This window comes from Nematolebias whitei, chromosome 7, assembly GCF_014905685.2.
Source record: "Nematolebias whitei isolate Nwh7 chromosome 7, NemWhi1, whole genome shotgun sequence".
In the NCBI taxonomy this organism is placed as follows: domain Eukaryota; kingdom Metazoa; phylum Chordata; class Actinopteri; order Cyprinodontiformes; family Rivulidae; genus Nematolebias; species Nematolebias whitei.
Window position 1 is genome coordinate 5307950 of NC_056504.1, and position 10278 is coordinate 5318227.

The window sequence follows — 10278 nt, forward strand, 5'->3', positions numbered from 1 at the left end:
GAGGAGTCAAAACAGAACCTCAGATGAGGTGGGAGGAGTCAAAACAGTGCCTCAAATATTATGGAAAGGGTCATATTTGAGGTCCAGATACAACATGAGTCACCAAAACACAGCCTTGCAAAAGATGGGAGGAATCAATGTAAAGTACATGCAAAGGGGCGGAGACTAATCCACAGTGGGCGGGGTCAAGGCTTAGACTCATCCATGTTTACAGGAGTCAAAACAGAGCTTAAGGCAAGGTGGTAGAAATCAAAGTAGAGATTCAAAGAAGGTGGGGGGAGTTCCAACAAAATGTCAGAAAAGGTAAGAGGAGTCAAATCAGAGACTAATTAAGGCATGAGGAATTAAAGCTAAATCTAAGGAGAACCAGTACAAGGTTGATAAGAATATACCGCCACACCACTATCAAAGCATCAGAAGCCTTTGCTCATCTGTTCCAGTACACTGACAAATTGCAGCAGAATCATAAAAACAAGAGCAAACTTTTATATATTTATCCGGAACAAAATCAATTCCATTCCAATCCATCCATCCATCCGCTTCCATCCACTTCCATCCACTTCCATCCATCCATCCATCCATCCATCCATCCATCCAAAATCTTTTACAGCCTTCCCCAGTTTGTTCAAGCTTACTGGAATAATTTCAGAAACTACCAATGTGTACCATACCATGTGTTGCATTTGGGGAAATACAATGACTCGTTTTGTGATGAGTGTTCTATAAAGAGGCCAAAAAATAAAAGCTCTCATTTACCTTAACATCCACCAGTTTCAGAGGTTGCTACAGTGACTCGGGATGGTCACTTGAGCTGCTGTACTGTATGAGTTTGTTGGATCAGCTCACTCTCACATGTGCGGTTGTTCTCATTCCCTGATGTCATCTCACACCTTTCCACTGCAGCAAGGACAAAACACACAGAAACACACATCATCATGGTGGTCAAAGTTTGAGTCTCATCCTCACTGAAATACTGTGATGAACCTTACGAGAGCTTTGCAAAACAAAATCTCAACGAACTGAAGCAATGTTGGAAAGAAGAGTGGGCCAAGATTCATACATAACCATGAGACTAACACTAAAACCACTAAAAGATTAAAAGAAGTTCTAAAAAAGCTGCTGAATCAGGAGCTGGACACAATTTTTCAGTAAAAACCCAATAAATATGTATTATGTCCTGATACAGAAAACAGTAGAACGGAAAAATGATAGTCTTTGTTTTTCGCAATAGCTTACAGAAAATTAAAGGATTCAAGGTTCTTTACTGTCATTCACATCGCATGTGGTACATGAGGTGGAACGAAACTATGTACATAGGATCCCGGTTACATCCAACAAAAATACAAATTGTAAAGAAAAACAGTAGTAAGATGCAAGACATGAAAAGAATACACTAAACTAAAAATACACTAAGCACTACTAGTACAAATCAATACGCCAAACAGCAGCAGCACAAATATGAGTATGTGTGAGCAGATAAGGATGAATAAACACAGCAACAAGAAATAAATCAGCAGCATGAGATCAGCAGCATGGATAGTCAGCAGCACATTTCAACAACCAAGTGGCATCACATAGATTTTTTTTTTCACAGTAACTTTCACAGTGACAATCCTGACTAGGGATTCATGAGTCTAACAGCCTCAGGGTAGAAGCTGTTCCTTAGAACAAGGCCTTAAATTGACAAAATGTTTATATTTCCTGCCAGTTGTAAACTAAAATCATCCTCGGTTGAGAAATGACAGTAATACCCAATTTATTCAAACCTTGAAAATGACTTAATGCACCATCTCAATAATGTAACGATGAAAGATCTGTTGGTGCTGCGATGATTTGTTGACAATGAACTTCAAGCGTGGCTTGACCTTGTGAAAACAACCACATCAAAATTTTGGCTCAAAAATGACCGAGTTATAGACATTTTTGGTAAATTACTTGAGTCCATTATCTAACATGAAGTTGACTCCAAAATTTAATAAGCAGTATGCCGATGTTCCTCATTGCAGAGGGATTTGAATGTCTGTAGTTTTTGAGATAAGTGTTTTTCTGGACTGGAACTGAACTAAAATCAGCTGGACGACAGACTCGTTTTTCGAGCGGACCGCTGCAGCGAAGTAATGGGGAAATTGAGGAGAGGCCAAGTATGCATTTATGTGAGTAAAAGTTGGTGCACGAACTGTACGCTGATAAAAACCGTCATTGCTCCAAGGCTTTGGAACAGCTAACAGTGAAATGCCAACCACATTATCTACCCCGCGAGTTCACAGTCGAGTTCATAGCAGCTGTTTACATAGCTCCGGATGCTCATGCTACCGACGCTCTGTAGGAGTTGCGTGATCCAACAATTTTCAGTCAGGTCATCTGGACAGTTTCTATTTTTTTTTTTTTTTTCTGAAACGTTTCACCTTCCATCCGGAAGACTTCATCAGTCAAGGAAACACACAACAAAACTGATTCTCCCCCCAAACAGCTTACTCCAAAGTGGAACAAACCAGGGGCATTAAGTGCATAACAGATTATAAAAGCAGAAGTGAACAATGCCCTAGAGGCCCATCACTGCCTGATGCCCTCAACAAGTTCTACGCATGTTTTGAAGACCTGAACAGACCACCCAGCACCAGACTCACCTCACCACTGAAAGAAGAGCTTCTCAGCGTGACCTCAGCAGCAGTAAGGAGTACTTTCAGGTTGATTAATCCTCACAAAGCAACCGGGGCTGACAACATCCCCGGAAAGGTGCTGAAAGAATGTGCCGATCAGCTCTGAGAGGTGCTGGCAGACATCTTTTAACTCCTCGCTAACCCTGGCAACATTTCCCACCTGCCTGAAGACCGCAACCATCATCCCAGTCCCAAAGAGCTCTACAGTGACTGGTCTGAATGACTACCGGCCAGTAGCCCTCACCCCAATAATCGCTAAATGCTTCAAAAACCTGGTCATGACCCACATCAAAACAACCATCAACATTATCAAGGACCCTCACCATGGATACCACGAGAATCAATATAATAAAGACGACATCTCCTCTGTGGTCCACACTGCTCTCAACCACCTGGAGCAGAAGGACTCCTACATCCGTATGTTCTTTGTGGACTTTACGTCTGCCTTCAACACCATGATCCTCCAAACACTGATGGACAAACTACTCACACTAGGACTAAGCCCCTCCATTTGTAACTGGGTCCTAGACTTGTTAACAAACAGACCACAGTCTGTGAGGATCCACAACTTCTCCTCCTCCACCATAACCCTCAGCACTGGCTCTCTAAATCTAGACGTGGTCTTGGCTGGATCAGACAGAACTGATTTTGATGCACTTCAAATGATCAAAAATCTGCACCACATTTATGTACAATTATCATGTATTCAAAGTATTGAAATGTTGAATTTTGTTTGCATTTACATTAGGCACAGTGTTGATAACTGATTTATAAACGAGCAGGACTCCGAAGCGCTCCGAAGGAAGTTGAATAGTTAATATTTGCCATGTGAGTTTTTTTCTGGACTGGAACTGAACAGGGGATGCAAGTAAAACTTGTCTGTGTCTTTATGATTTAGGGCATTAGCCTTGTTTTCTCTTTGTGTTGTGTTCATTTTATCTGTCTTGTAGGATTCTTGTGTTTTGGTTCAGCTCTCGTGTTTTCTCGCTAGTTCTCATTTTCGCCCTCGGTCAGCCTGCTCAGTTTTTCTTCAGTCAGCTGGTCACTCAGTCCTGTTCCCTGTTGGTAATCCCCCAGGTGCTGCTACTTTCCACTCACCCACTGCCCTGTTTAAACTGTCTCTTATCACAACGCAGGCAGTGGCTCATTGTCCTGGCTACAAGCTTGATGCGTCCGTCCTCCCTTGTGTTCCCCTGTGCTTTGTTGCTGCCACATCAGCCTTTACCTTTGGTTTATTTAATAAATAAGATTTTATTTTAGCTAAGCTCTTTGTGTCCGCCTGCATCTGGGTCCAACCCGACACCGACCACGATACCTTAACGTTTTTGGTGCAAGACATTCAAATGTCAATGAAAATACGCGGTGTAGAAGAAAATAGTTTTTCTGTCCAACAACGTTCAGTCAGGTCATCTGGACAGTTTCTTTTTTTTGTTGAGGCGTTTCGCCCTCCATCCGAAGGACTTCATCAGTCTGAGAAGTCACAAACTGTTTTCCCCACTAACCCATCAGACATCTCAGACTGATGAAGCCTTTCAGATGGAGGGTGAAATGTCTCAACAAAAAAAAGAAAAACTGTCCAAATGACCTGACTGAACACTGCTGGATTTTTTTTTACCTGGATGATTGAATATGAACTTTGATAGGTTTTTCTTCTTTTTCTTCCGTACGTTTTTCGGCATTTAACTACTCCCACAGTTTTTGTGCTATTTCAATAAATTATATATCCAAACATCCTGATGCATGCTCAATAATCCAGGTAGAACAATCTAAAAACGTTAAATCTGGTCCTCTGGACATTCAGTAAAAACAAAACAAAACAAAAGATATTGTAGAAACGTTTCTACAATTCACATGATTTCAATTGCATAGTGCTAATTTCTGCCTGTTTCAGCCTTAGTGGGCACAATTAAGCTCCCTCCACTTTAAGCTTCTTTCTACATTTTTTAGCTACTATTCAGCTGTTTTATAGGAAAAACTGCGATAACTGCCATTTTTACAGCTATTCAGCTGAATCTTGGCATGTTGGTAGCTGACAAAGGTCCCTAATAGACTCTGATTGAAAATCAAAAATCCAAGATGGCCACCTTAGCAAAAAAGGAAAAAAATACTATAAATCAGCCAATTATAGTCATATTGAGCTGAAAGTTTGTGTAATTATAGCTGACGGTGTTTCCCATCAAATGCTGCATGAAAATCAAAAATCCAAGATGGCCACCAACAATACTTTTGTATGGATTTAATTCAGCCATTTTTTTACATACAGAGCTAAAATTTGGTGAAGTTATAGCTGAGCACGTACCCCGTCACACACTGCATCCACATCAAAAATCCAAGATGTCCATCTTAGCTAAAAAAGGAAAGAAAACAATAACTCGAGCATTTTTAGAACTATTTAGCTGAAATTTTGTGTAGTGGTAGCTGATAGCAAACCCAAACGCATAGTACTGTCAGATCAAAAGTTTACATTGGCAGCAGCCTGGCAGTCCATTACATAAGGAACGATTGTGCACGTTCTGCTTCCTTCTGATATTTGAAGCTTCATTTTGCTATTTTAAGCTACTTTTCAACTGTTTTCTTGACATTTGTAAGCAAGAGGCATTCACACTTGCATTTTTGCAGGAAATGCAAATTCTCTGGTTTACTTATGTTTTGCTTGTTCAAGGCAGCGCAGAGTGATGGATCCTGGCGAGTGAAAGGAGTAATTTTGTCCACTACCTGGAGCAATGGAGGAGCTAGGGGGTGGCCAATGGTGGCCATGCCCACCATAGAATAATCTTTGACCACACCCCAATCATTTTTGAGGAAACTATATACTTTTACATAATATAAAACTAGAAAGTATGGTTTCCTCAAATGATTGAGATGGCTGATTTACAAACATAGATGGTGGCAGCCATCTTGGATTTTGACATGGCAACCCAATTTTCAATAGCAACTTTACTTACGCCTAGATGCAGCTACACACCAAAATGGAAGTTGGCACATTGCTTTCACGTTATCTAGCTTGCAATGTTTACATAGATCCATATATTGCAGCAGCCATCTTTGAGCTTGGCGTGTAAACCCAATTTTCAAAAGGAGCCTTTCTTACACCTAGACGTAGCCACACACCAAACTGGAAGTTGGTACCTCACTTATTTTTTACGTTATCATGCTCACAACATTCACGGATGGTCATATGGATGGAGGGGATTTCCAACTCCCGCTCTTCATTTTGCAACAGTTGAATGAAAGCTGCAGCAAAACAAAACTAACAGCAATGTTGTGGCAAGTTATACTACAAATCACACGCTCACCATGCCACCTAAACATGACAAAATTAAATCACAAACATGAAATGGCTCCTCCTACACTCAAATACCCCAGGAGTGAGAAATGTGTCTCTCCAAGCTGATTCATAGGGAACATTAACATAACCAGGGACAGTGGACATTCAGAAACATCACTGGTAAGAGTTGTCAAAAAGCCTGTTTGTCCTCAGTGGACACTAAACAGGTGTTATAAAGACAGGTCATCAGCCTCCTGCAGGACTAGAATAGAACATTGCACATAGATATAATTAACTTAGAATAAGTATTTACATGTCCTAGATGTTTTCAAAATGTTGGAGGAAACTGGAGTACCTGGAAAAAAAACCATAAGCATGGAGAGAGCATATAAAGTGGACACACCGCAAGTTTTGAACTTGAGACTCGTTCAGGAGACGGTAGTAATCAGTTACACCATGCAGCCCAAATTATTAGTCCTTTACAAAATAAGTATTTTAGGTTGTATAACATAACAAAGGTCGGGTAAAATGAGCATTAGATCACAACTTATGGACAACAACACAAACTGCAGCTGAGCCTGTGCAGCATACATCCAGTGTGATGTGATCCAGCAGGGACTTCAAAAGTCAGAGGGACAAAAGCTGAGATGATGAAAAGCCACAGAAACAGTGCATCTGAAGAACAAAGAGGTGCTGGTGTGTGAACCCATAAGCTGTTTTTAAAAATGTGTGACTGTGAGTCAGAACTGATCACAGTTTATCAGTAAATCAGATTCATGCTTGAAATGGTTCAGTCGTCGTTACTGTACAGGAAGTAAAAGCTCAGAAGAAGATGGTTTGTCCCCCACCCCCCTTCAGCGCCGCAGTAAACAGAGATGGTTCAGTACCTGTGTCCATGCAGCTCAGGTGTTCAGGTGAGCAGCAGAGCTGGATCATCGTATTGGAAATCCCTCTGTATCAACCCTCCAGCATCCAGGGACAAAAACCCATAGGGAGCACAAAGGCTGAGCCGCTGTCCTCTGAATCCACCGTGCAGACACCGAACATCTACAGTTAAATCAGAGGAAACATCCACAACCTAAAACATCTTATCCATTCCCTTCTTTCTCCTTCCTCACTCTCCTTTTCTCTTTCTGTTCTCCCAACGTCTTTCAGCTCACTGATTCTCCATCTGTCACCGCCTACTCTCCATCACCCCTCCCACCTCATCCATTATTAATGAAACACACACACACACTCCACTGCTCACGCTCACACACACACACACACACACACACTCCACTGCTCACGCTCACACATTTCTGTTGCAAAGTGTGAACAAATGTCCAGAATGCTCATGCAAGTCAAATACCAGGGACCTGTTGGAGGTCTTGTCTTCTGAGTCAGGTTTTTACAAATCTTTATGAATAAAATTATATATATCTTATCATGTAATTATTACGTCACTGTATATTTCTTGTGGTACATTAATAAATATATTTAAATTGAAGTAACAAGCTTTAAACTGTCTAAAAAGATTAGCAAAGTCAATAAATAAAACTGGCTGTCTGACATAAAAATAAAATATTTAAACCAAAGTTTCAAAGATTAAAAACTCTTCTTGTGCAACCAGTTTGTGCTCAAAGTAAAGGTTGGCGATGAGTCTCAGTTACTACCACCTTAGCTCAATATGTGTAAAACAAACTGAGGCTAAGCCATGGTTTGGTTGGGCCAATTAGCTGTGGTCACCATTTTGAATGGGTTTCATACAAACGATAATTAGATGTAGATGTGCAGTACATCAAATTACTTTAAAAAATGTTATTAAAATGAATCCAGTGGTTCATCAACAGAACACACATGATCAAAAACATGACTGACTTGGCTTTTTCCCTTTGGCAGTGGGTTATAATGAAACTGAAGAGTGAGAGCCTGAGAGTCAGCAGGACGAAGATGATAAGATGATGAATGAGCAACTACTATTTTGGAGTGGATTTTCAATTTACAGGTCGCAATTGGCATGACGCCATCTGTCAATCAATCGAGTAGGCTTGTCAGCAACGGACCAATCGGCATTCTCAATTTGTCCCGAAGCGAAACACCAGCTCCACCCCCTTTCCCCCTCAGGTTTAAAATCAGGCCACAGCTCAGAGACAGCCCTTTGAAGAGTTTTTAATGAATGTCTTTTAGCCATTGATGCAGGAAGCTCTGCTGTTTTAGACCTTTCTGCTGCCTTTGATACTGTGGACCACAACATCTTGTGGTCACGACTTGAGCAGGTGGTCGTATTAAAAGCACGGTTTTATCCTGGTTTAGATCCTACCTGACTGACAGGAGTTTTTCTGTTTATTTAGGTGGGGTCCCTCAAAGGTTTATTTTAGGTCCACAGCTTTTTAATCTCTACATGTTGCCTTTGGGGTCCATTTTTAGAAAACACAACATCCCTGTTCATTGCTTTGCTGATGATATACAGTTGTTTTTGACCATTAAGTCAACAGGGTCACTTCACTGGAACCACTCTTGAACTGTCTAAATGACATTAAAGTCTGGTTAAAACTAAATTTTCTGAATTTAAATTAAATTAACTCATCAGCTTTGGTAAATGTAACACCCTTGACACTCTTGGCCTCTTGGCTTCATACAGCCACTCCACTGTCAGGAATCTGGGAGTTATTTTAGATAGTACTTTTAAATTAGACACACAGATAAATGCAGTTGTAAATCCAGTTTCTTCCAACTAAGACTTATGCCAAGGTGGTCTTGTCTCCTGTTCAGAGACCCTGAAAAGGTGATTCATGCTTTTATTACCTCTATTGTAATAAAATTACAAATTACTATTGTAATTCATTGTAGGATGGTTTAGAGCAGACATGGCCAAACCCCGGCCCGTGGGCCATATATGGCCCATTGGGCTTTTTAATTGGCCTGCCGAAACTGTCCGAAATGTGAACAATTAAAAAAAATTAAAATAAATTACTTTATTTTTCAGGGGTGCTGGGCTAAAATGTAGGGATGCTTAAGCACCCCCCAAAAAGAGGTTAAAATAGCCACTGGTCCAAATTATATTTAAAAAGCTGCATTTAATAGGAAACAAACTGGTGTCGTTTTACCTGTAGTTCCCATATTTTCTCAGTAGAGGCGCACTACAGACACTGCTGTGTATTAGAGGCCAAGTAACCGTAGAGAATAATTTCTTCTTCTTCACTTTTATTTCACTTTGTCCTACGAACTCATCTGTAAAAACGAGCTTATCAAAGAAAAGAAAAGTGTACCGTTAGTGCCGAGTGTTTAATATGGAGTGGACAACAACATATTGTTTCACCGAGGTCCAATCAAAGGCAGTTTTTATGCCAAGAAACTGCTGCGGTTTTCAAAGAGTACACTTTGCTAACTGCTAACTATGCTAGCAAGCCTTTCTCCGAAGGCGATTTTTTTTTTTAAAAGAAAGCATGGTAAAAAAACAGAGCAGGTCTATTGTGTCCAGAGGAAGTTAGAAAAAAATCAGTTTATCACGCATGACTGTGACTCGCCTTGTGGAACTGATTGATGAAGATATAGCCAGAAAAATAAGCTAAAAGGCAGAGTCCTTTAAGTTACGGTATTCGTTAGCACTGGATGAAAGTAATCATGTAAAGGACACCGCTCATCTCCTATTTTTTATCTGTGGGATTAACAACAATTTTGAGACAATGGAGGTGTTTTGGACCCTGGAGTCTCTGAAAGGAAAAACACGGAGAGAGGATTTTTATTGTGTGTTTATTTTTAACGTCTGCTGTCATCGAGAGAATGAAACTACTGTGGAGCAAACTTGACAATGTCACAACGGAAGGATCAACAAATTTAACATGTTGGGCTGCTGAAAAGAATCCAGGATAAAGTGAAAGAGGAAAACCCTGACCAGGATGTTATTTTTCTTCACTGCATCATCCATTAGGAATCACTGTAAGTCATGCTTTGTGTGTGCGTGTGTGAAACTGTTGTGTGTGAATTATCCAAAAATAATAATAATGTAAAAGACAAAACGTGTGTGAATGATTGTCCAGGTACTCTGCTGTGATGCTGCGTAAGAGGAGCTGCAGGAGGATGACGTCTGCTTCCATTCCCAACCTGCTGTCATCAACTTTAGATCCTGTAGTTGTAAAACGTTTTGTGAGGAGTTTGAAGAAGTGAGCTGCCACTTTATTTGGACTGTTCTCCTGTATTCCATTAACATAGTGAGGTAAGAGACGTGTGGTTTGGTTCAATGTATTTTTCTTTAGGTAAGAGAAAATACACTGGTTTGTTTTGTTTGTTGTTTGGGCCTGAAGTTGGTAAAACTCCACAAAGTTAATAATTTCACCACTGTAAATAAAATCACTGTTTTATTATATA

General features: G+C 40.4%; 1 protein-coding gene across 1 annotated transcript in view; it reads right to left on the minus strand.

The window, feature by feature from the left end:
- Window positions 1–7112, minus strand: part of LOC119411659 (neurofascin) — a gene marked incomplete at its 3' end in the record, with an annotated part of 43791 nt that extends 36679 nt beyond the window's left edge. Inside the window, 2 exon segments of the mRNA XM_037678562.1 lie at window positions 757–897; window positions 6816–7112.
- Between the last annotated feature and the right edge of the window lie 3166 nt (window positions 7113–10278).